Below are 25,549 nucleotides of genomic sequence, written 5' to 3' on the forward strand. Positions count from 1 at the left end.
GCCCACATAGGCCTGCACCCAACTCCATTTAGCATTCATACACTATCATACAATACCACGGGTTACCAACAATAGTGACTTTCTGAATCAAAATGACAAAGCAGTGCTATCTACAGACTTACTGAGGCTCAAAGCATCATTTTATGAGCCACACAGGCAAAACTTCAAGCTCATAGGAAAGGAGGGAACTGCAATCACACGGCAACCACCTACATGCTCATGGGCTGCTGCCACTCTAGGGTTTGCATCTGATAACGTATAGATGCTGAGAAACTGGCAGAAAGAATTTTGAGTGTTTTACTACAGAGCTTTCAGTTACGCAGCATACAGAAGCACCTTCCAAAGCAATGGCTTTAGAAAGGCATCCTACACAGATGCATCTGAGCCAGGAGCAGCTTGGATTGATGGCAGCACAGCTGCTCAGTCTGCTTCTACTGATGCTCATTCTGAGCAGTGAGATCCCAATCCATACCCCAGCCTTCAGAGGATGTGTGGCAATCAGGCAAACTGTCACTTGATTTTGGTGGAACAAGTGTAGCATATAAACACAGTCTGATGATGCACATTCAGAGAAGACAAAAAACAAAGTGCTAATAATACCAGTCACTACTAAAGAAGCGATAAAAACGTGACTGTAAAACACTTGGGAGGATTCCAAGTCCAATGTCAAGAAAGAATTTTTGTGGAAGATTTGATTCTGTATTATCAATCAGTTACAGCATGAAAGGCTGATGAACATTCAAACACAAACAGTTATTAAGCTGGATAGAGTTTTCTGAGCAAAGACTAGGAACAAAATGCATTCCTCCTTACATATCCTACATGTTTGAAATATAAGGCAGGATGGATGGCTATCACTTTTCCATACTCCATGTTATCTATATAGCACAATTGAAGTTAGTAACCCATTAAGTGTATCATCACCTCAAAGACATCTACAAAGCTGATATCGTAACAAAGCTATGTGTGCAAAACACTTGCTCAGCTAAACACAGAATCTCAGCAACACTGAAAACAGTGGAATTTTGATCACTAATTTCATATGAGAAAGAATTTCATCTTGTAATTACAATGGGGAACTCTTCAGTGAAATATAAAAGAAAGTAGTACTTTGCACTATTTTCACAGAAATTAAGTTATCAAGCTGCACATCTCAAGGAAAAAGAGAAGAAAAAAAAAAGAAGAATGAAATACTTTTATTAATAGAATTACAGTTATGGCTGTTATTCAGAATGGCTGATATTTGTTAAGAGTATCTGCTTCTCATATGGAACAACGGGTTACGATTTAGCAATTAAAGCACTGATGTTAATTGCAAACATTTAGTAAACTACCAGGTTTTGCATTTCACAGCTGTCAGCGTTACCAACAACTGCATAAGAAATCAGAAATAACAACAATAATTCTTGCTTGCCAGAACGGCAGTTGATGCTTAATTTTCCTGTTATTACTGCTGTTTATTTACGTTTAAAGTGTACTGAAAATAAGTCCACCTTTCTCCAAGATTCAAGAGCATTCTTCAACTAGCAACAATGAAATTATTAGTAGAAGTATTAAAAAAAAAATACTAGTTAAAGAACACTGTAATTGCCTTCAAACTCCCAATGTCTTTCAAGTGTTTCAACTTTGGTGAAGCTGGATTGCAGGGAGATCAAAGTTTACTGACTATCCACTCCAAACTATCTTTAAAAAAATAATTTAAGAAAAAACTGAAGTTCAGTAGTTACTAATTTAAATACTATCAGAAAAGAAAATAAAATACAACAACAAGCCTCAAATGTTTCAACCTAAAAATATGGTAACAAACTGATGCTGTCACGACAGCATCAGCATTTCCTTTTTAAAATCATATTAACATGGATTTATAAGTTGAGATCTGGCTAAACTAATAAGCTTTACCCTGAACAGAGCTGCAGCAGTTGTCAAGATTTGTTCTTAACAGAGTGCCTCAACGAAGTGAAAAAGAGAGTCCATTCCAGAGGAACAATTCTGCTTTACTGGATTAAAGACGCCCTTTGCCTACCTGTCTCATTCACCGTGTCTACAACTACAGAGGCTGGTAGTAAAGTTAAGTACAAATTTAAGTTCCGTGCCAACACATAACCTTTCAAGCTACACTGCTGAGGAGTCAGATGTACTCAGTTAACAGCAGCTCCAGAAAGCTGCTTATATAGATCTCATGAAAAAATAGGAGGGTGAATGATCACCTCAAGGAAACTAAAGTGCACGCTTCAAGTTTTTCTGGTTGATTATGGTCTCCAGGAGCTGCTATAGCTGTTGAGAACTACTGGAGATGTCTCACTTAACAGTAGTTGGAAAAAAAAGAAGGGCTTTCCCAAAAAAGCAGGAAAAGGATGTCTTCCTGGGCAGATCAGACAGCTCTATGTTCGAAAATGATGTGGGGCTGGGTAAATATTTACAAAGCACATCTCAAGAGAGAATCCACCATTTCAGTCTTTCATTTTAGCATTTAGATGCTCCCTCTCCATCCCCCTCTCCCCATCATAAACTTCTTTAAAACTCCTAAAACATAATCCTCTGTAAAGTGAAACGAGTCTCATAGCATCTCCTAAGCCTCAGTATCTTAATCCTTAAATCGTAGTCTTTAATTTTGTGATTATGCACTAGTTAAATAGAATCTGAAGAGATTTTCTGTTTCTTTACATATCTTTTCCCTTAAGAGCTATTCACTGTATTGTTGTGGGTTTTGTTGTTATTTTGCTGTTGTGCCGTGAGGTGAAGTTTTTTGTTTTGTTTTTTTTTAGTGTATACTTCTGGTATTTCCTAACAGCTTTCTTGCATCATATGTCTGTGTGTCAGACAATAGGATATACAGATGATGTGTACCATAAGATGATGATTCACCTGCGTTAGGTGGACCATGAAAACGTCACCCTGTGCTGCAGTTGTTTCCTATTGATGCAAGTGCATCTTGGATGTTATGACATAGAGCACAGAATCCCAAGCTTTCTGGCTGTTACTTGTTTACAGCTGTGTTTGAAGAGTGCACATACTGTTCTTCTAGTCTACATCAGGTGAGCAGCACAAAGAGTCTTACACAGGGCTCATTATATTCCTTGCAGATGAACAATTCTGAGAACATTTCATTGCACTGGATTATTTCTGACTTGACCATCAGATACTCATATGTAATATTTCAGGGGCTACATTACCTGCAGTGACAATAATTATAAGAAACTAGTGGAATTGGTGGCTGCTATCTTCACACTTATTATTTGCCAAAAACCCAAATAGCAGAAAGCTAAGAGATACTACGTTCTTTGGGCAAATTCTACATTTCCCATCAGCAAATATGCCAAGGTCAGTTGTGTTAGATTTTGAACATCTACTAGGTTTGACAGATGCACTTGCAAGTGGAAACAATCTAAAGGAAACCAAATGTTTCCTAAGCACATCATTTGTGTGCAGATCTAATTGCATCAAATGAATTCAGATCCTACATTTACAACACAGTCCTGTGTGTGTAGGAATAAAACTGAGCTGTCAGCTGAAGACCCTCTCACACACCACACCTCAATGTCATAAAAACACCTCTTTCTGAGCAGAAAGAGCTCAGTTCTTAGAGCAGTTCCTAAGGTAACATAAATGCTACCAAAATAGCTAATTGACAAGAAGATTGTGAGAAGCCTTAAGCAAAGCTAAGTTTCAGACCAAATTCTTAAAATAATTAAAAATATACATTTTTTTTCAATGTTACGATCAGAATCTTTTTTGTTTCTGGAAACAGTGGACTAAAAAGTCTCATGAAAGCAATCTCTATTAATAAAAGAAAGTCTTTTTCCACAAAGTCCCTTCCGGACTCCTTCTGGTCATGCAATTTCTGATGCAGGCCAAGAGCCACTGGCTTTCTGGGCCACCTGGGCACGCTGGGCTCGTTAGCTAGCTGTCAACCAGAATGCCCAGGTCCCTTCCTGGTGGGCAGCTTTTCAGCCACACTCCACAACCCTGTGTCACTGGGTAATTGCAACCCAACTGAGGCAAGTGACACTCTTGCTGAATAACCCAGTATAGGTTTCTTACCAAAACTGACGCGAGGCTTGCCTCTCAGTAGTGTCCCACAAGCATCAGGATCTCTCACACATGCTTTAGAGGCTAATTAGTTGATGTTTGCACATTGCTTTTTTAATAACAGTACTTTAGGTAATTTTGTAATCTCTTGCAGCGATCTCAACAGGCATCAGAAATTGAACATGTTAGCATGCAAATAACTTCACATCTCCTTCCTGTGAGAAACTCTGGCTCTAGCCTTTGTCTTCTCTTTGGATCTATGCTAGAAGGTAAGTAACCATACCTCCAAGCAGAAGGAAGAGCTCCTAGTATTTAAATTCAGAGGAATATTTTAGTTGTCTGGCATTAGTAAGTAACTGCCTAAGTTCCCCACATATAGAAATCCTTCCACATAAATGCTGTTTTTAACAGCTAAGTTTGACACCAAGCATTCACATGGCTGTTTCCAATGTGGCAAAATTTTCTGCAATACAAAAGTGATTTTTTACTTCACTGCAAAGAGAACACAATATTTAAATATAAAATATATTTTTATAAGTAATGTAACAACTATTCATTATAAGACAAAATTTACTGCATTGAAAATCTGAAGTTACTCCCTTGTTAGCAACTAAAATGTCAGAGTTGATAAAGTGTGAAACATTACTGAAAATACCAATGTGGCATTTTTGGTGTAAATACTAAAATACTTTCATTTACATACAATTTCATTTTCAGTTCACTACCTTTAAAGAATTCCAATTGCAAAAGCAACTGCAAATATATTCACACAGACTGCACTGCACAGTAACTAGGACAGAATTTTTCTTGGCTGTTCTGAACTACTGTCACACAATATTTCAGTTTGCAAGCACTGTCAGATCACTTTACCTTCCAATTGTTTGCTGCGTTTCACAAAGAATATGAGAAAAGTAACCTAGTTTCTTTTTCCTTCCTTAGATGTGAGCTAAGTTGCGCTCTTATCATGTCTGCTAAGAGTTTCCAAAAATACAGAAAAATAGATTACAGCATCTCCAAAAAAACCCTCAGTAATCCTCTAATCATGCAAATTGCGTGTAATTAAAAAAAAAAAAAAAATGCATGCCCAGTTACTGAGTGCAGACAGAGGCTGTAAAAAATACAACTGGAGTGTCTCCATTCATTAAATTTTCATGGGAGCATTTTGACTTGGGATTTCAATAGCCCACAGGAAAGCAGATCAATTACAAATTACAGGGCCAAAATAAACACACATATGCCTTCTGTCTAAATCCTGTCTATTCCTCAAAAAAGCCTCCATACATGACTGTGTGGCAACCTGCTTTATTCAGAGGGTTCAGACAAGCGCAAACAGGCCAAGGAAGTTCCCCTATGGTCCAACACTTCTTTTAATGCATGGTTACTGTGCAGAGGTGGCTACAGTAATAACATCCCTTGGAATAGGTTTACTTGCACATAGATGTCTTGAATCATCTGCTCCCATGAGATTTTGCCTCCCAATCTTTCATTTCCAGCAGTAATGACAGATTTCTGAAGAACTGCACCAGCGACCAACCTATTTCAAAATCTGCTCATTTAGAGACAGCAATCAACCAAATCAGCAAAAAAGGTGAGGAGCTTAACAGAGTATATCTCCAAGAAGGTTCTGCACCCAGCTGATCTACTTGTATGATTGTTTAGACTCTTGTGTAGAATCATTAAGGCTGGAAAAGAACTCTGAGATCACCCAGTCCAGCCACCCACCTAACACAATACTGCCCACTAAACCAAGTCACTATGTGCCACAACTACGCATTTCTTATACACCTCCAGGGACAGAGTGACTCTACCACCCCCCTGGGCAGCCTATATCCATGCACTCTTCTGATTAAGTTTTTCCCATTTCCAACCTGAATCTCCCCTAATCCAACCTGAGGCTATTTCCTCTTGTACCTCTGTACTAAATAGCACAGAACCACAGAAGTACAAAGAAAATAAGAGGTGCTGCCTCATGTGACAAAGAAATCACAGAAATGCACTGGAGAAAACTGTCTGCCCACAGAGAACCCACTCTCTCTCTCACCACTGCCTGACCTTTCAGACATATTTCCTTTTAAATGTACAGCAATTTGTCCTATTTCAGACAAAATAACAGCTGACCACAGAAAGATGTATCACGTCGATATTAATGACCTATCTCACAAACACTTAAAATGAAAGCAATTTGTTTAGCATGGCTTCCTTTCACCATACATTTCAGATGTGTACATGTTATCTGCAGAAAAAGCAGGCAGCATTGACTCACTGACTATTCAATTTCCCCCCACTTACTGTACATCTGCTGCACATGCCTGAAGAGCCTCTACTCGCTTTTCAACACCCACAGAATACTGACACACTCAGTAGCAACACGTGAAAGATTTCTGTGGAATGTATGCAGGAAGAAAATAAATAAAAGCAACCCTCCAAATTAAGTCTGCAAGCTTTAATACAAGTCATTTGTCCATTTTCAATTAATATTTGCTTGTGTATCTGAAAAATTCAGCTCAAATTATGTATTTCCAAGTTATGCTTCACCAAGTTTCCTTTGCATTTTCTTTCCCTTTATTGTATGCTCTTAATAGAGTCTGGCCCTACAAATCACTGGAACTGCCAGCTGCTAATTGATATGTGCAGCTCAAATCCTACCACTTGCTGGCACATAGCAATTTGTTCATAAGAAAAGACTTTATAAAACATTTCTGTAATAATATAAAATGAAAACAAAAACAAGAGTTTCTATGACGTTCCATTGTCTGAGATACGATTCTATTTCAGGAAACTCGAGATTTTCTAAATAATATTACAGGAGGAGAAGCAGATGGAGGGTATCATTTCTACCAGTTGGAGGAAGGCATGCATGAAACTATTGTGAACATAAACTCAGCTGGGAACATATCTACTGTAAGTATTTTTTCTGAGAAGTTTGCTTTCCTGGACAGGAACTGAACTAGAACATAAGTTTGCTTCAGTTTTGATAGGAAACTCTTATGTGATACCAGGCACAACAAGATTCTTCATCTGAAAATAAGGACAATGAGAACTCCCTTTCACCAGCATTTAATGCCTTAACTGCCAATCTTGGCATTATAACAAAAGACATAGCAAAATAGCCATCACTATAAACAATATTGAGAGCTTTCTGTTAAGAAATACAATATAAGTTATTATAGCTATGTCCACACAAACAGAACAGAAAGAATTCCATGTCCACACATGAAGTGTCTCCTATTTTATATCCCATAAACATCCACTGATGTGGATGTTCCCCAAAGAGGGAAAATGAAACAAATTTCCTAAGATGCTAAAAGGACCAAATGAAACTTCATCAGGAGTAATTTGAAAACACCCATTTCTTATGTCAAGAGAAACATTTAAATGATCTTATGTGAGCCTATTGTTTTCAACTCTACTCATGAATCATGCATTAGTTTTGACTGCTCAGTAATATGAGCAAATGACAAAGTTCCATTAGAACACCTCAGCTACTGAAGTCTTTCTGCAGTTTTGTATTTTTTTTTCTTAATGAAAAAAATTTTCATTTTCAGAATTTAATTTCCTATTTGCTATCAGCAAGGATGCCACATTTAGACAAAGGTTCATTAAAGTCCTTAAGCATTCTTTCTGTACTGTACAAAACTGTACAAATTCACCAAGCTCCAGAAGCTCTGACAAGTTTATCTCACAAAAGGTGTAACAGCTACCACTGGTTTTCTGAGTTTATAGCAGTACATTTTGCCTGAATATGAGGTTTTGAATTCAATCCAGTGTCTGCAACTTGTGAAACATTTGTATCCCTCAATTTTTGTTTAAAACATCCTCACTAACACCGTACCTGCATAATATAGCAAGATGTGTTATCTTTTGACTCATCTTGTCCGTCTGTCAAAAATCTTAAAGCAAAACATGTCAGAAAGTAAGCTGCCATTGGTCATAAAAATAATTGCACAAAGTCATTTGCCTCACATTGATACAAAAATGTTGGAGACTTACCCTTGGTTTGTAAGAATGATATTGGTAACAGAATATCACAGACTAATGTTAGCCTGAAGAAAAAGCTACTGCAACACATGCAGTGTTGGTTTGGGTTCTCTGCACCAACCACTCTTTTCTACCAATCTGCTGTTCCTGAATTGTGTTATTCACTAATGCAGACAGAGCCAATAAGTCAACTAAGTACTATGCACTAAGACTGAACATAGCACCACTCCGGCCAAATCCCAGCTAGCTTGCAGATGATGAAGAGAATAAATCTGCAATCTAAATCAAAACTGCTCCTACAACTTTGGTTTGGACAAGGCCATGTGTTTGGCAATCAGGGAATTCCTAGTAAATCTGTCACAGACTGCGACCTTGCGGAAGCAAGCCAGATCCTGTTGGGTCTTACCACTGCATATATCACAACAAATACTGTTCTCCTGCAAAACAACACTGACTCAAGCTGAGCTGATTTTCTATTCCACACCACTTCCTCCTGAGGTTTCTCATCAATAAGTAAAGATTCATGTTGCCACCACAGCTGCTCTGAATCTACCTGACATCTTATTAGCTTACAGGTACACGCACGCAATCCCCTTACCCCAAAAACTACACCACCAGAACAACACTGATGGAACAAAGGTATTCTTTATATCTAAGTGTTGGCTGTTAGTATGCCAATAGTTAAAAACATATCCTAGTATTGACATCATAAAGCTGTCTTTCAAGTGCTGATCCATATAAAGTCAGAACAGAAGCAAAAACACAGCAATAGCATTTCCTAAATTACAAAATAAAATCCATATATCCATATATATATGGATTACTAGGTGTAGAGAAATCCAGAGAAGAAATATCCTTCATCAAGTCAAAATTTGGTTCATTAATTAGGAAAAAAAAAAAAAAAAGTAAAAACTCTGACAGTAGTCTGATGTGGCATGAGTCTGACAATGAGAACATGTACAAGAAATTTGGGACAATTTGGATCATTTCTCTGAGTAAGAAAGAAAACTCAAGTCTTTGTCTGCTATATGCCAAGTGACTGCCTAACTCCAAGAAGCAGCTGTTTGACATGACATTCTTTCATTACCATCAACCAGAAACTGCACAGATACAGAGGCCTTTCAGCTCCAGCCGGATGATTATTAGCTTCTGCCTTCACCAGAATTTATTCCTTTATTCTACCTGCCCTAGTTTCTGCCAACAGCTATACTGACGTGCTCCACAAAGAAAGCAGATCTGGGCCTCCTCTTACTCATTTCTCCTGAAAAAGATCTGCAATTCTTCCTAATTGTTCAGTCAGAAAATAGCATATTCCAATGCATTTTTAATGGCTTTCACAAAGCTCATCTGTCGTATGGCTACAAAAAAATCAGCTAATCAGCTAAGTTGATCATACAGCAGTCTACAATAACTGATATAACAGATTCATTTATTCACACTCAAAAAGCTGTTTATTATTTGTTTACATACATCATGCTTTCTCATTTTTGTTAATGCTGCCTTGCCCTTACTACTTGTTATACATGAGTATAGGATAATTCTCAATTCAGAGTATAACTTTCAAAATACTTAAATCATTTAGGAAGAGGCCTATGACAACCCCAGTCACTAAGCCTCTGCAGAGACTTATGCAGTAAGAATGAATTAATCTTTGCATCTTAGAAACCCCAAATTAATGACAGCAGGATTCTCAGAGAAGCCACTAAATATATAAAAATAAATAAATATAATATAAATATTATAAGATTATTATATACACACACACACAAAGTTATGAATAACTGACACCCAATGGACATTTCACAACTTACTGGCCTTTGTATCCTTGAAGATTTTGATAGGCTCAACCTCACTTTGGAAAACAGAGCACATAGTCTCCTCAGACATGCAGGAGGCTTTCTGGAAAATCTATGTCTCTCATCTCTATGTTTATCTTCACTTTATACCTTTGTAACCTTTTCATAAAGCAGGACTGCAGTCATTAAAACTACTAATGGATGAGTCATTCCCCTAAGAAAAAGCTCTTTTGCTCTACAGTTTGTTTTGTTTTTCACAAAAATTCTTGTGAGGAAATACAAATATTTAAGAGTTAATGACAATTTCCAAGGATGCCAACAGAAATAGATCTCAAATTTAATAACAGAGACAGAAATAACCTAAGTGGTAAGGGTGTGCCATGCACTTAGTCAACAAGCATGCCCATTTCAATGAGTTAACCCAAAGTGCTTACTTACAAAAACAATTTGCTGGCAATATGGTCTCACTTCAGCAAGTGCGCTCATATGTACCGTTTATTATGCTTAAATGTAACAGGAATTTGGGTCTATAAAATTAACAATTACAAAATCAGTTTATTTACGAGGATCAAATTTTTCTTCTATAGCACACAACTACGGTAAGACAGGCAAATTTCCAGAGAAAATTCTGCATGCCTTGATGAGGGCTGTCACCATAATTATTAGGGAAGCAAAAAACAAACAAACAACAAACAAACAAAAACCCAAAACCATTTTAATTCCTTTATTTTTTAATTATTACTTTTTATCTGGACAAATTCTTCTATTGAATATACTGAAATGTAATACTATAATGCACAGCTGCAGCCCTAATGACTACAGAAAGAGCAAGCCATTAACAGACAATCTCTTCACTACTGAATGCCACTAATAATCCCACTATTCCTCATTTTTATGACCGCATATTTTACAAATGATAATACACTCATTAAAGATTGCTATAAATATTTTGTTTAGCAATAGAAATATGCATCAATAAACAATACAGTGTAGTTTTTCTGTTTGTTTGTTTTGTTTTTTGCTATACTTGGAGTCTAAATTATATCACAGCAATATTTTAACTGGACCCCAACACTTGAGAACTGCATGGACTATTATTTTTAGTTGGAATAACTTCATACATAACTAATATTCTTTCTGCAGTTATAAGCCAATTTTGTCAGATGCCTGAAATCATACTGAATCTGCCTCATTAATTTTCCCCCCTGCTGTACAGTATAGCCTTCCAGCATAGTCATATTCCTACACCTAGCATAGTCTTGACCAGTAAGGCAATAAGAATGCAGTAATTTTTGTATCTGAGCACTACACGCAGTACTGCATATTGAAGAGCTTTTACAGTCATTCAAGCCATTACAATCACAGGTGGACATAATCCAACCTACTTAAGAATTGAAGACGTGCTATAAAACCACTGAGTTTTAGAAGTTATTTTAATCTATTTGAAGTTGGCTTTTCTTTTCCCCCCCATCTTCACATATCTGAATACTACCTGTTCCTTCAAAGATTCAAGAAGCATTTGAGATGCCCAGTTACCTCTGCAATGAGGCAAGGTTGTTGCCAATCCCTTCTTCTTGAAGGGCAGACTTACCATTCTTTTGAACAACTGTTACTAGTAAATTCAATGCAACAAACTGACAATCTGGCTTCAGATTTCATCATACTACTTTTTAGCAAAAACATATTGTGGCGATAGCCATCTTAGTCCATTCGTAAATCGATTTTCAAACTTATCTTGTTAGCTTGGTATGAGCTGAACTAGGTGTGGTCCCCAAAGGGAATGAGAGCAGGTGCATAGCTCTTGTCATTATATGTAGCTGAATATGGGTAATGAATTAGCTTGTAACTGTTGCTAAGCACCACAAAAGCAATGCAAGCTAGCTCTTCGAAGTGGAACTGTGGGATTTCAGCTTTTATTAGCATACTACTTTTTCAGAAGAATATTTGGCGTCCTGGCTGGTACTGAAATAAAAGGTTTTTTTTGCCACACTAACAAAACAAAAACAAAACAAAAATCAAGAAGATTTGGGTTTGACTTAGAATTTCTACATCAGAGGGATCTGCTTTGTAAGCAGTACACCAGGTACCTCCCAAAACCTTTTCCTTCCCTGCTTCTCCTATTATCATTTTCATATCCTATTATACTGAGGACAGAAGATGTCTTCTTCTCTATGCTGAATTTGTACACAAGCTTACCAACCAACCAACAGGTTCAAATACTGATCGACTGTTCAGCTTCTGCCAAACAGAACAGAAACTACTCAAGTTTTTCTTACCTCTCTTCTACTTGGGTCTCCCTCCAGAGAGGGAACTGCAGATTTTTACAATAAAAATAAAATGAAGAGAAAGGAAAAGAAGAAAAAGGATTTACTGCATTGCTTTACAAAATTTAACTAAAACAAGGCCTAAATACTGTTGGAAAAAAATAAAATAAAATAGGATTGATCAACCCGTGGACAAAACTACAGAAACCTGTTTTCTTTGGAAATCAAGCTTTTCTGTGAAAATGAAAGCCTCCAACAGCCATAGCATGCCTTTAGAATTACATAGTAGCAGAACACCTTTGCTGAACTCCCTCAACCTAAATGATAAATACAAGCTCTACTGGTAGTGGCATAAATTAACATTACACTGTTTCATCTTTTTACCTCCTTCTCCCCCCCCCCCCCCCCCCCCCCCCCCATTTACTATCAACAGAACAGCATTCCATCTTGGTCAAGAGAGGTCTGTCATTGTTCCCAAGATGCATCGTGCTGGTCATCTGCCCAGCCCTGCATTCTGCTCAGAGCTTGGAGGCAAACACACAACAGCAAGTCTAATTCCAGAATTGAAATAATGAAAAAAAAGAGTAATAAAAAAGGAGGTTACTACCCTGGGTACATTTGAATGAATAATGAAACTATTACATTTCTGCCTGAGGTCAGTCTTATAAATCATGAAAAGCAATAGTTCTTTTGTCATACTTTGCATTAACGTCTGGTGGATAGAATACTCCTTTTGCACATTAGTTTCTTACAGATCAGGCTAACAGCCCAGAAAGATTTATGAGTCTACTTAACACTGCAAAGGACTACATACAAACACACATGCAAAAGTACATGGGAAGTACAGTAACTCAAAATCCGATCCTGCTAAAAAAACGAAAATAAATAAAACAAAAACCCACCCATACACATTCATGGGTTTAAACATTCCTTGAGTAAATTCAGCATCACCTGCATAAATGCATAAACAAAAGGCATGCATTTTCTCAGCAAAAATAAATAAATAAATAAAATAAACACTTGTTTTATGGCAGATCATTGAAGAAAATAATTTGTATGTGTAATATTGGTTTCCTCTTTATGACACTGTTGGAGCAGTTGCTCCAAAAAGAAACAACAGCAGTAACAGACAAATTTCTCCTTATTAATAACCATATTCTTTTTTTTTTCCCCCTAGTATTCTAGGATTTTGTGTTTGTGTTCTGCAAGTTTTGCTCTCATTAAAAATAGCTTTTTAAGGGTACAACTGAAGATCACCTGTGTTTCCAGCAGATCCAAAATGTCAGCTTGTAACTTTTGGCCATGAACACATTAAAATGTGTCAGGGTTGCTCAAGACTGGGAGAAAGCTTCACAAGCAAATTCCTGTCACTTTTTAAGAACTGAGTGCAAAAATCTGTAGCACATATACAGGAAAAAAAAAGGATGTTCTTTTTAAGAAGGAAATGTTTGCGTAGCAGCTTAGCTGAATTAAAGACAAAATAATATCTCTTTTGGCTATTACTGCTGATTGTGTCAATAAATTAACAGAAAAAGATTATTCTCAACTTAGGAACTGCCATAAAGAACCACCCATTACAAATTAAAGTCAAAATTCTCTTTTCCAGTTTGGGTTGGTGAAAGATGGATGCCAAATGGTTTTGGTTATTTAAGAAGAAAAATAAAGGATAGGTGGAAGGTGTCAGAACAATGTATGAATCTGTCCCCCATTTGGCTAAATGGAACAAAAACATGAAGCAATATTACATTTTTACTTCTTTAAAGCTCTGCGCTTTAAACTTCTTTAAACCCTGTGCCAACGACAGTGAAATAAGCAGATGACAAGCCAAGCAAATGTAGTTCTGGGGTAAAGGGTTCAGCTCTGGCTTGGAAGGTTTAGGAGAAAAAAAAATAATTCATTTTCTTCTTCTAATAACATTCTTACACCTGCTTATGATACCTGCAATAGAATTCTTCATTTAAATCTTGGGGAAGAAGTGAAAACAATCCCTTAAGAATGGGGATTAGATATTGAACAGAAAGCACAGCAGCAACACAATCACATGTGATGCAGTACCTAAAGGATGAAGTAAGAGACTAAAACTTGTCAAACCTAACAAATAATCATGGATATTCATATAGAAATAAAGCAGAAAGAAACTACCAGTAGCTGCCTCTTAGAAAGTACACAGTATGTAAAATCTAAGGAAATAAACAAACAAAACGACAAGGGACATAAGTATGATACAAAACAGCAACAAAATTACTACCTTTTTTCTTGCATTATGTGTTTCGTAGTGCAGTGCAATACATACACATCTTCTCTATAGAGTTGAAAGAAATGGAAGGGGACACTTCGTGTGTTTGAGCATTATAATTGATTCACAGCCTTCACAGTGATTACTGCAATACCAGTACATGCACAGCACATCCCTGCTGTTAGCTCAAAAGCATGGGGTGCTCAAAACCCTTCCTCTACCACAGAGAAAGAGTGAGGGCCATGCTCATTAGAACTCTCCAAATCCCAGAGTTCTGATGGAGCAGAGGTCCAGTACATACAAACAACTGCTGCATAGCTGCCAACACTCTTTGCATCATATTCATTGTAGATTCTACCAATGTCCTCCTACTTAAGAGGATCCCTGACAGGCAGAAAACTACATCCTATCTGCATGAACAGAAAAGCAAGAGAGCACAACCCATCCTTCCAACATGCTGTTTGTATACATTAGTTCTCACCCAGACACTTGCAATTTCTACAAAGGGAAAAGAACAGCTTCATAACTCCTTTTTATCTTCTCCCACATCAGTCTGAATACTATGACAATACCATTTATAGATACAACTGGTTGAACAGTCCAGTGCTTCTGTGTTCGTAACAAAATTAATTTAATACTTCCAAATATCAGATCAGATATTGCCCTCAAACACTTGTTGCATAGGGTAGAAATGCCAAGGCTCTGGCAACATAATAAGCTCAGGGTTAATTAATTCTACTGAGAATCAGAATGAAAGTTGGACTCTCTCCAGTTCTGCCAAAAAACTGTTCTAACAACCTTTCCTGTGCCCTTGCCTAGATCAAGCTCTCGTTTGGTGTGGTTTTTTTTATTGAATGAAGAGATGGGGCTTAGCTCCCTAAGGAAAAAAATGTAAGAAATACCTCTAAGCTGCAGATGATCAGGGAGAGCTAACCTACGACCCAGAACTCATTCCATCCTGTTACTCTGAACTTCCTACGATTCAAAAAGGCTTTTTCACTGTTGAAAACAAGTTTATAGAGCCAAGTTTTAGGGGCACGATAAAGTTAATTCCCTACCTGTCTACTTTTTGTCATAAATCACTCAACTTACCAATGGCCCTTCTTCAAGCCTAGGAATCAGTGGTAGTGGGGGCAACAGGGACCAGAGCAAAACAGCACACAACCTTAAGATGCTTTATGGACACACTGAAGAAAATGAATTGTTCAACAGCACTGTTGCTTAACAACAGGTCAATGACTTGCCTGTTTTAACACGTCAGGATTCAGGGTTGATTTTTTCCAAACAATTGCTACCAGAAAAAGAAATGGTAGATTTTGAACATTCAGGCTTTGTTTCATGCTCATATCTGAATTTCTCCCATAAGCTGAAAAGAAAGAAGGAAATACGTTGACTAAAAAAAGAACAGAATATTCTCGGTGGGAGTTGGAAGAGGCCCCCAGGGGTTGCTGAGTCCACTTCCTGGCTCCAAACAGCACCACCCAAACCCTGTGTCTAAGAACACTGTCCAGATGCTCCGTGAACTCCAGCAGCTCAGGGCTGTGCTCACTGCCCTGGAAAGTCTGTTCTGTGTCTGCTGCCATCTGTGGCAGAGCCTTTCCTAACCCCCTGACCCTCCCCTGTCACAGCTTCATGCCTTTCCCTTGGACCCTGTTGCTGTGAAACCAAAACTCAGTGCTGCCCCTTCACTCCCCCAATAAGAAAGGCTTAGACCAACTAAGCACCGCCATCCCCATGGTAATACAAAACATGTTAACTTAGATCGCACTGACAGGAACACAACTTATTCTTTTTTTTTTTTTTTTTGAACATGAAGTCTACAGGGTTAATTTGATTTTTGTCACTCTCTTTTCTAACCTGTATATCTATAGAGTTGTAGAAGGAGTGTGAAATTTATATGGAAGTCACTACTATGGATGAAATACACTAGATGGAAATCCCTTCCCTATTGAGTACATTTTAACAAGGGTAATGAAATTTTTTATCAGGTTGTAACTCAGAAGATTAGAAGACTGGTAGCACATTAATCAGATTTGATTTTTAGAGTAATGTTTAATTGTAGCAACGAGCAGAGGTATTAATTAGGCGTACTTTCTATGATTCATATATACCCATTAAGGCAAAAGAAAGAATAATTTGAAAATTAGCATACAGAGAATGGTATAATTGAATGGTAAATTATAATTACACTGAATGGACCTTGAGAAAATAATAGAAATTGTCATTCAATATATTAATTTTCATATATAATGCAGTTAAAACAAATTTTCTACCAATCAACTTTGACATTTTTTTCCTCGGGATATTTTTATTTTGTGCAGAAGCCACAGGTGTGAATTAAGGATTAATCTATGCTTTTCAATGAGAATCACAGCACAGATCTTAAAAGAAGTACATCCATTTTATTCTTATCACACATGCATGTACCTGGACAGGCTTGGTTTAAAAGGAGAAACCCAGAGCCTTAGCTTGGACCCCCTCACTCAATGAAATATTGTGATTAAACTTGAAGCTCAATATCCTTTTACCCTGTGCTTTGTTTCATTAATGAACAAGCCTCAAAGTCACACAGGGGTTGGAAACCTTGTTTCAGAACTATACTTCTGCAGCAAAATGCAATCTGATATGCAGCCAGGCAGATTTTCACAGCTCAATCCCCTTCCTACAGCCTTACTGCAATGCTTTTGTTTCCATTAACACTAATGCAATTCGCACAGAATTCCTTAAATATTACTTTAATGTTTTATTATTAGTTTAAACAAACATGCCAAGGAAAACAAAACAAAACCCACAAACAACCATTAAGTTCCTAGCATTCAAAACGTTCCAGGAAAGTTTGGAAACATGACCAAGAGGCACTAATATCTGAAGGATAAAAATGAATCCACATTATAAAATCTCATGCTAATTTTCTGCCAGCATAACAAGCCATAGAGATATGCTCTTGGCATGAGCTATGATTTCTAAATTTATTTTAGCTAAGACAGTTGAAAATGGCATTAGCTTCAGCTGCTCTGGAACATCAACAGAAAGCAGAACAAATTCATAATCTTGTGTCTTATGAAGAAAAAAAGACAAAAAAGGCATAAAAGTTTGTTTCCTGTTTAGGCCTATTGTTTTTATGCGATTTCTTGCAATCACATTTCTTGCATTAATTACAAAGCCTAACCCTGCAATCAAAGGGAATGCAAATAAATCGTTTTAAGATTTTAAAATTTTAATTAAAAAAAAACAAAAACACGACAGGGCAGTGATGCAATATTAGAAATATATTTGGCTTGCTATTTCTATTTAACACCAAGATCAGTACCTTAAAACTGAGGAGTTGTATGCCAGCTGAGAGATCTGCTGGATTACTCAAGTCTACCTGCCAGATATATATATATATACACACACACACAGACATATATATATATATATGTATGTATGTATGTGTGTATATATATATATATATACACATACATATATATATATATATACACACACACATATATGTATGTATGTATGTGTGTATATATATATATATATACACATACATATATATATATATATACACACACACATATATACATATATATATATGTAATATATATATATATTTAAACTTGCATCGTAACTATGTCACAGGTCCATAATCACAAAAGAAACAGTTACTTTTATTCAAAGTGGTAAGTACTCACACACAATCAATAAAAGGTATCTATTTTGCTCTAAATACATGCTTGCTTGCTTAGAAGTAGTTTGGAAATTAGGAAATGTACTAAAGTTCATTGCCACTCTCCACCCAAAGAATATATCACCAAGAAACTACCAGTTTTAATATAAACCATTGAGAAACTCCAGTTGGAACACATAACTATTTCCTATCGCTCTGAAGATGTGAGGTGAGGGTAAACTGATCAAAATATTTACACAAAACAGCAGTGCAAGTTACCTCTATTTACACTTACGCACTCATAAACATCCTCTTAATTTCATGAAAGCTGGTAGAAACTAAAACAAACAAATTGCTCTCTAATTTTATAGCCTTAAAATACTTATACAGGAATTCATTAAGAACTGCAAACAAACTGGGAGCTGCAGTTGGCTTTCAGAAGTTACTTATTCTTAAATCATAAAAGACTACAAAAAAATAATCACATACTAATGTTTCTAATATGTTGACTTTTTGCGATCATTGCTAAATCTTCCGGAAGTTTTGTAATGATTGGTACAGAGGTTCATTATGTTGTTTTCAGTAGGGCTTTAATAAATCAGAGAAATATGCTACAGAATTCAGATTTAACATATCTCAGGTGGTGGGAATTAGTAATACAAAAGGCATAATCCTCTTTCACAGAAAAGAGAAATACTACAAAGCACCACAGAATGTTTCACCTAATTGCTCTGTCTTTTCATCAACATAATGCTTTATCATTGTGTCAGTTGTCCACGTTTCCAAAAATATTCAATTTTGCTAAGGAAATGCACTAAATTCTGTTGTATTGAGGGGTTTAGAAAAGGTTTTGGTCCTTGGAAATGTACAGTGGATTCTAGGAAGTGTGAGTATGCCATGTTTCACTTTAAGAGCACTGTGACATTCTCTCTTCTTACTATGCCTTTAATGTCATGCAAAACATCGCAGTGCTCTCCAAGCTCCCTGCCTCCTGCACTTAGAAGCAATCATACGACCAACAGTTAGGACTTTACTTCTTATTAACATAAATGGAAAAGAAAAAAAAAAAAAGTAAATTTCCAACCTGAATTTTGACTGAAAAATGTTTCAGCCAGATTCTAGATGGGAAGCACTGCCACACAGAGCAATACAATGACTTAGGTTAAAAAACAAAGTGATAGGAGTCAGGACTATAATGACCAGAAAATAATGAGGATGTTTTTGTTATTAATATCTATCTACAAGGTATGTTTGCACCAAGATTGTTGGAAAACAAATTTATTTCACAAATACTAGATTAAAAAGTTTGGAAAATTATTTCCTCCCTGATGTGTAACAATAACAAACATTTCACTGCTTTAGAAATACAGAAAGAAACAAAGATTCACACACCAAGGGAAGTCAAAAGCTGACATTTAACGTCTTCAAGCTACAATGTGGGAGTCTGGAAGAGCTCCCATTCTGAACTAGAAATGCAAAGAATTGGATCCAAGTTGCTCAAACACCACTAATATCAGCGCCAATTGATGAGCATTGCTAAAGCAGTCCTTTCACCTTTGCTTCCAAATTCCACCCAGCACTTTAAATTTCCCAAGTTCCAAGATCAGAAAAACATTTTCTAACTGACATAACACTACTACATCTAGATCAGATCACCAATCCCTCTCCTGAAGCCAGTTCAAAATGGAAACACACAGACAATAAGAATTAGAATACTCAGCTACTGATCATATAACCCTTATGTTGCATCTATGAGATTAAAACCACACAATCTTAATCTATTAGATAAGGAAAAAACAATCAAGTTTGAAAACCTACTTTTTTTTTTTTTTTTTTTTTTCCCTGAAATAAGTGCATACGCTTCAAAGCCAATAAAAAAAACACCAGAAAATTAGCATTTCACACAGAACGTTTATAATAACTGAGCCAACTAAGTGGTAAACAAAAAGCCCACTGCCTTCCTTAATGATCTGCTAACTGTTTTTTTGTGCCTTACCAACCAAAGCACTACTGTCACCTCCCAAGGAGGGTGAAACGAAGGAGTGCCAGTTTTTCCCATTGATTGGTACTTTAAGTCACAGATCGGAACCAGTTGGGCCCTCAGAGAAGCAGCTCAGCAGAGGTTGGTTGGACAAAAGGCTTCATTGCCTTCCCCAGTTCTTGAGGAAAGAATCTGTGCTTCTTGGAATATAGAAGCGACTCACCACAGCTATCTCTTAGCTTGTGATTAGGAACACTCTTGAACACTAACACTGTAAAAGCAATTACAAAAACAACAATATAAAATTGCAATGTATAAATTAACATATGCAAAATTCAGATGCAATTATTCAATCTTGCTTATAATTTAAAAAAATACTAACGGTGTGTGGAATGTTTCTGATAAACACTTCACGCATAGCATGTATGTGGGAGAACATGATTCACACAAGACTCTTTCTCTGGCTAAATTTTTAACATTGCTCTACACTATAGCAAAAAAGCATCATGAATCACTCAAATATTTTCAGGGAGAAAAGGAAGGACTATAGGGAACCAATTAGGTTTGCCAGCAAACAAAACTGTTTGCGACCAGCGCCTCTCAGGGTCAAAATTTGTCATGCACTACTATTCCTGATATTACGCTTGTCTCAAGGGATAGGGAAGATTAATATGGTAATTAGAAATGCAAAGCAACGCCTCTGTTATGAGACAAATAAAAAGACCATCCTGACACAGTCACATCAATGATTTTATTCATCCTTTTTCTTCCACCTCAATGAAAGGACATGTATTATCAGCCTGGATGTCTACTACATTTTGGGGCAACAAAGGAAATCCATGATCTACTTTTGTGACGGCAGAAATGCAGAATAGCCAGGGGAGCTGAACAATGCAGCTTGGGCTACAGTAGGGAAGAACTCACAATTAAAGGGCAGAACCAGAACAGAAGAAGGGGAGGTTCACCTTCCTTACCACAAAAGTGTGTTCATCTTGCATTGCACATTGCTGACAATAAGATCAACTCTACTGATTCACACTTCAGACCAACACCAGCTGTCATTGCAAATCATAACCCAAAACTTAAACCATTTCAGTCCACTGCAAGTTCTCACAGATGCAATGGGGCTGATGCTTAGGGAAATACTTTGGCTTTGCTGCAGGACAAACTCTAGAATACAACCAAATAGAGGTACAGACAGAGGCTGAAGAATTAGTCCTGAAGAACAATATCAAAATTATAACATTTAGTATATTCTTTGAAGTGCAGTGTGCTTTTACTGATGTGAACCATAAATTGTGACAGTCATCAACAGCTAAAAGTAGGTTTTGTAATCAACATTCTGCTAAAAGTTTTGAAAAACCTCAACTCAAATAGACATTGATGTGAAGAAATCATAGACTCATTTTTAAAAATGAAACAGGGAAGGTTAATGCCAGTGATATGTGAACACTTTTTGTCTTTTAGATGATTTGCATGTATTATGCTGACAAGAAAACTTAAAGCAATTTTTCACACCATCCATAATCCACATCTGTACCCAATGAACCGGACAAGTAGCTCAAAAAACCTGATAAATTTTATAATTCATCCCAACTGTATGTTATTCTTGTAATGTAATCAGTTGAGTTGTGTCCACTTAGCACAATTGGGTTATTTTAGATTTACACCAGGACAGTTTGAATTACCTCACCACTCCCACACAGACACCAGGCAAATGCTTGGTAACAGTTTAGAGGTGGGCGAGGAGGCAAAGTTGGTTACATCACCACCACCTTTTTTCCAAGCTGAACAGGAGGCACATGCCAACAGTCAGCAAACAACACACCAACAGTCCTTTGCTCGGGTGGTAAAGTGTTCTCAAATGTATAAATTTAACTTCATTTCTAGACCGTTAGCTTGCTAACATTAAGCACAAGGAGACAATGTGGCAAAAGCATATTGGGTTCTACCTTGAGATACTGTACAGTATTACAGTTTGCTGATGACACTAAAACCAACAGATACTAAGAGAAAACACTCTCAGCAGCTTACTTGCTCCCTTATCTCTGTCTTTCAAAATGAAAATAATGAAACTCACTGTGCTGACATCCAAACATTCCTGGTCCTCAGCCTTCCAGTTACAGACTGCTGCATAATCAGAATTGCACTGCTCTGTGGCTTCCTTGCTGTGACAGGAATGTAGTTTGCTCCTAAAAGCACAGATTAACTGGGCCTACCTACATAACCTGCTCCATTGCTAGCCATCAAACATAGCTTGACTTTTTTCCTCCCCAATACCTGATACCACTGTTGCAAATTAATCCAACTATTTCTTACATTATCTTGAGAGACAGGCAAAACAAATTAGTCACACTCCTCTTTATAGCAACCTGTATATATTAAAAGGCTGTTTTCACATTCAGTCACTCCCTGCCTTCTTTTTCATGAAGAAAACAGCCCATTCTTTCACTGTATTCTTTGGAGCTAAACGTTAATTAAAGCAGAGTTTCTTTTGCTTGCTGCTTAATTTGCTTACCTCTTTCTCAAAGCAGAGCACTCTACACTCAACATGCTTCTTCAGCTAAGGTCCCAGAAGTACTGAATAAACAATTAACTTCTTTGCCTTCTCTGCCACCCCACATGTGAATACATCCCAGTGCCTGTCTTTTCCTGCAGCAAATTGCAATCAGCTGTAACTTTCCAATCTTCTCTACAGAACTGCTTCTTGGCCACAATTATTCCCCATTTTATACTGGTGCATTTGATTTTTCCATCTTCAGTACGGAGCTCTGTGCTTTCCTTTGTAGAAATTCATCTTCCTGATTTCAGTCTATTTCTCCACTTTATCAAGCTCATTTTGAATTTTAATCAGTTCTCCTCTGTTCTTGCAGCCCCTACCTCCCCTCCTCCCACACTAGCAGAGCTCAGTGTCATCATGTACCACACTACAGCTGTGACAAGGAGATGTGCCTGTGCTTTCTGAGTTTGAAAGTGCAGTGAAAAGCAAGAAGCAAGGAAAGAAAAAAATCAATGCCTTAAGAATGTCAAATTAAATACCCAACTTTTAAAAAGGAAATTTGAAATTCAGAGGTCTTAAATACTGTTAAACACAAGCCTGTGACCATTTTTTTTTCCTTTTTTTTAGCTGTGGGGAAGGCACCACCTGTGAGTTAAGCCCTTGGCAACATCGAGCCTTAATTATACACCTACATTAATAAGGAACAGGAAATATAACCAAGGGGCTTATGGGTTTATTTATGGACCAAGAAACATGGGATGGATAACATAATGCTTGCAACAAGTTCAGTCTGATTTCCATATTTACTATAAGTTTCCTGAAAACAGGTGTGCTATTTTTCTACTTTTCCGGGGTTTCATTACATGTTCTGTATTTTTCTGTGATCTTTGAGACTACATTAAGGGCACAGCCATCTTACTTCAGCCTAAAAGTGTATACTCAGGTGTTTTTCCAGACAAGCAATTAGAAGACTGGACAGTCTCACAAAATGGTCCTATGAATTGATCCACAGAGAGCGAACATGGAAGCAACAAACAACTGCCTCACTATTACGGCCAAGAGTTATCACTCACAGAGCAAAGAGATTTGCAGACATACACACAAAATTGTGCAGTAAAAAAAACAACACCCAAACCTTCAAGCCACCTACAGCAAACAGAACAGCTTCTGCCCTACAAGCAACCTGTGAACACAGATATATATCACCCGCTAAAAGCAGATGCTTTTCAAATCAAGGCCTTAGCATCTTAAGTTAAATCACTCCTTACAGTAGATTTATTAGGTATTTTGTAGTGCTTCCACTAAAAAGAAGCCTCTTTCTTTGAAAACAAGCAACACAGATTCCCTTTGCCCTCTTCTGTTTGCTGACTGAAAAAAATAAATAACCAAAACAGTACAGAAACTTGTGATACCAGGGAAGGCTCTCTGGAAAGGAAACAAAACCAACTTGTCAAATGGGACTCCCTGCTGCTGCGTACCATGTGGTGCTCTAGTGAGCTGCATCTGTTCAGCTATTAAGTGCAGTAGTGAATGTGATACTGACAGCAGTGACATTATCAAATATGCTGAGTGGTTATTAAGTCTGTATAGCATAATCTTTTCACTTTTTATTTTAATTGGTAGAAGTTACTGCAAAGTAACTTCATGTATGATAATGCTCTTTGTACTTGTCCCTAAATGAGAAGGCACTGCTGCCTAATCCACAGTGAGCCTTAAAAACTCCATCTGCTACGCAAGGAAAAAGCTGGGGATTTTTGATCCACAAACTCTACTGAAATTCACTGTGTCAAGAATTAAACCCTGTATGGGGCTCTGGATAGGAAAAACACAGACTGTAGCATTCAGTGCATAGGCAGTAAGTCTCAAGTCCACCTGTCCACAAGTCTGGTTGTGGGCAGAACAAAAAATGAAGAGGCTCCAGCACTAAAATGGTACACAGTAGAGATACTTGAAGTTGTAATCCTTCAACCCCCCCCTTTCCATCCAGAGGTGTGAAATGAAGAGGTGTAGCTGACCCAACAGCTCTCACCCACAGCAGAAAAGGCAGAGAGCCAGCTCGGTATGAGCATCTTTTCCCAGACCACAGAGAACGTAAAATGCTGCAGAAGAGAGCACAACTCATATCCCCCAAAAGAGAATATTTGGGCTTAAATTTGTTCCTTGACTGAACACAGATTATCAGCTATAAATTCTGGCAGAAGGAGTTAAAACTGCGTACAGTAGTTTCATGCCAGTGTACTGAAAGCTTCAGGATAATTTCAGAAAGAACTGGCAAAAAGGGCCTCTCTTTAACTCAGAATCCCTTATTCAACATAAGCTAGGTACTTACCAAAAGCCAAGGAATGTGCATGTTGTTCCTCAAGCTAATCCCACCCTCTGGAGCATACACTGTCTTAAGTCTAAATGGGCTTTCACAATTAGAAATATATTTAAGTCACTCTAATCACCTGTTGTTAGTGTGATTGTTGTATTAAGCATAAACCACCAGAACACTGATATTACCAGTTCATTAAATCCTTATCATGTCTGTTATTGCTACAGAAATGCTTAGGACCACTTTGATATAAGTGGAAAAAAAAACACAAAATGAAAGAATAGCAAAGACAGACTCAGCAGCAGCAAACTGCAGAATGGGAAGAACTGACACAAAAAGCAAACATTACACACCTGGGATCATTGCTAAGGAGAGAAAGAAAGTCTGCTTAGAGCTCTGGGGAAAGCTCCAGTGATACATCGTCACTGGAGCTTCATTAAGAGAGAAAATAATTAAATAGCATAGGCACAATACTGAAAAGTAGATTAAGGCATTGTTAACTTGGGTGTGGGGAAATACAAATAAATTCCTTGTTGTGACACTCCCACAAAATACTGGTGCAATGAGTTGGTGCCAGAGATTGCAAAACTTAAGTCATCCTTTTTAGTTAAAGTAAGAACCAGGTCCAGTATGCTCAGTTCCACCCTCTGGTACACCAGATTGAAGTCAGTGATTTTACTCTAGTTGCTCTTCTGTGGTACTGCAACAAAACTGAAAAGTGAGAAAGGCTCCAGATGATAACACAATCTGGAAGAAAAAAAAATGCAAACTAACATTAAATATTAAAACGAGTTTC

General features: G+C 37.3%; 1 protein-coding gene across 50 annotated transcripts in view; it reads right to left on the reverse strand.

Annotated features, from left to right (window-relative positions):
* The window catches only part of NRXN1 (neurexin 1), a 607,983-nt gene that overhangs the window by 160,584 nt on the left and 421,850 nt on the right, over positions 1-25,549 (reverse strand). The window lies entirely within an intron of this gene.

The sequence above is a fragment of the Coturnix japonica genome, chromosome 3 (assembly GCF_054131305.1).
Source record: "Coturnix japonica strain WE chromosome 3, WE-NBRP24, whole genome shotgun sequence".
NCBI classification, from domain to species: Eukaryota; Metazoa; Chordata; class Aves; order Galliformes; family Phasianidae; genus Coturnix; species Coturnix japonica.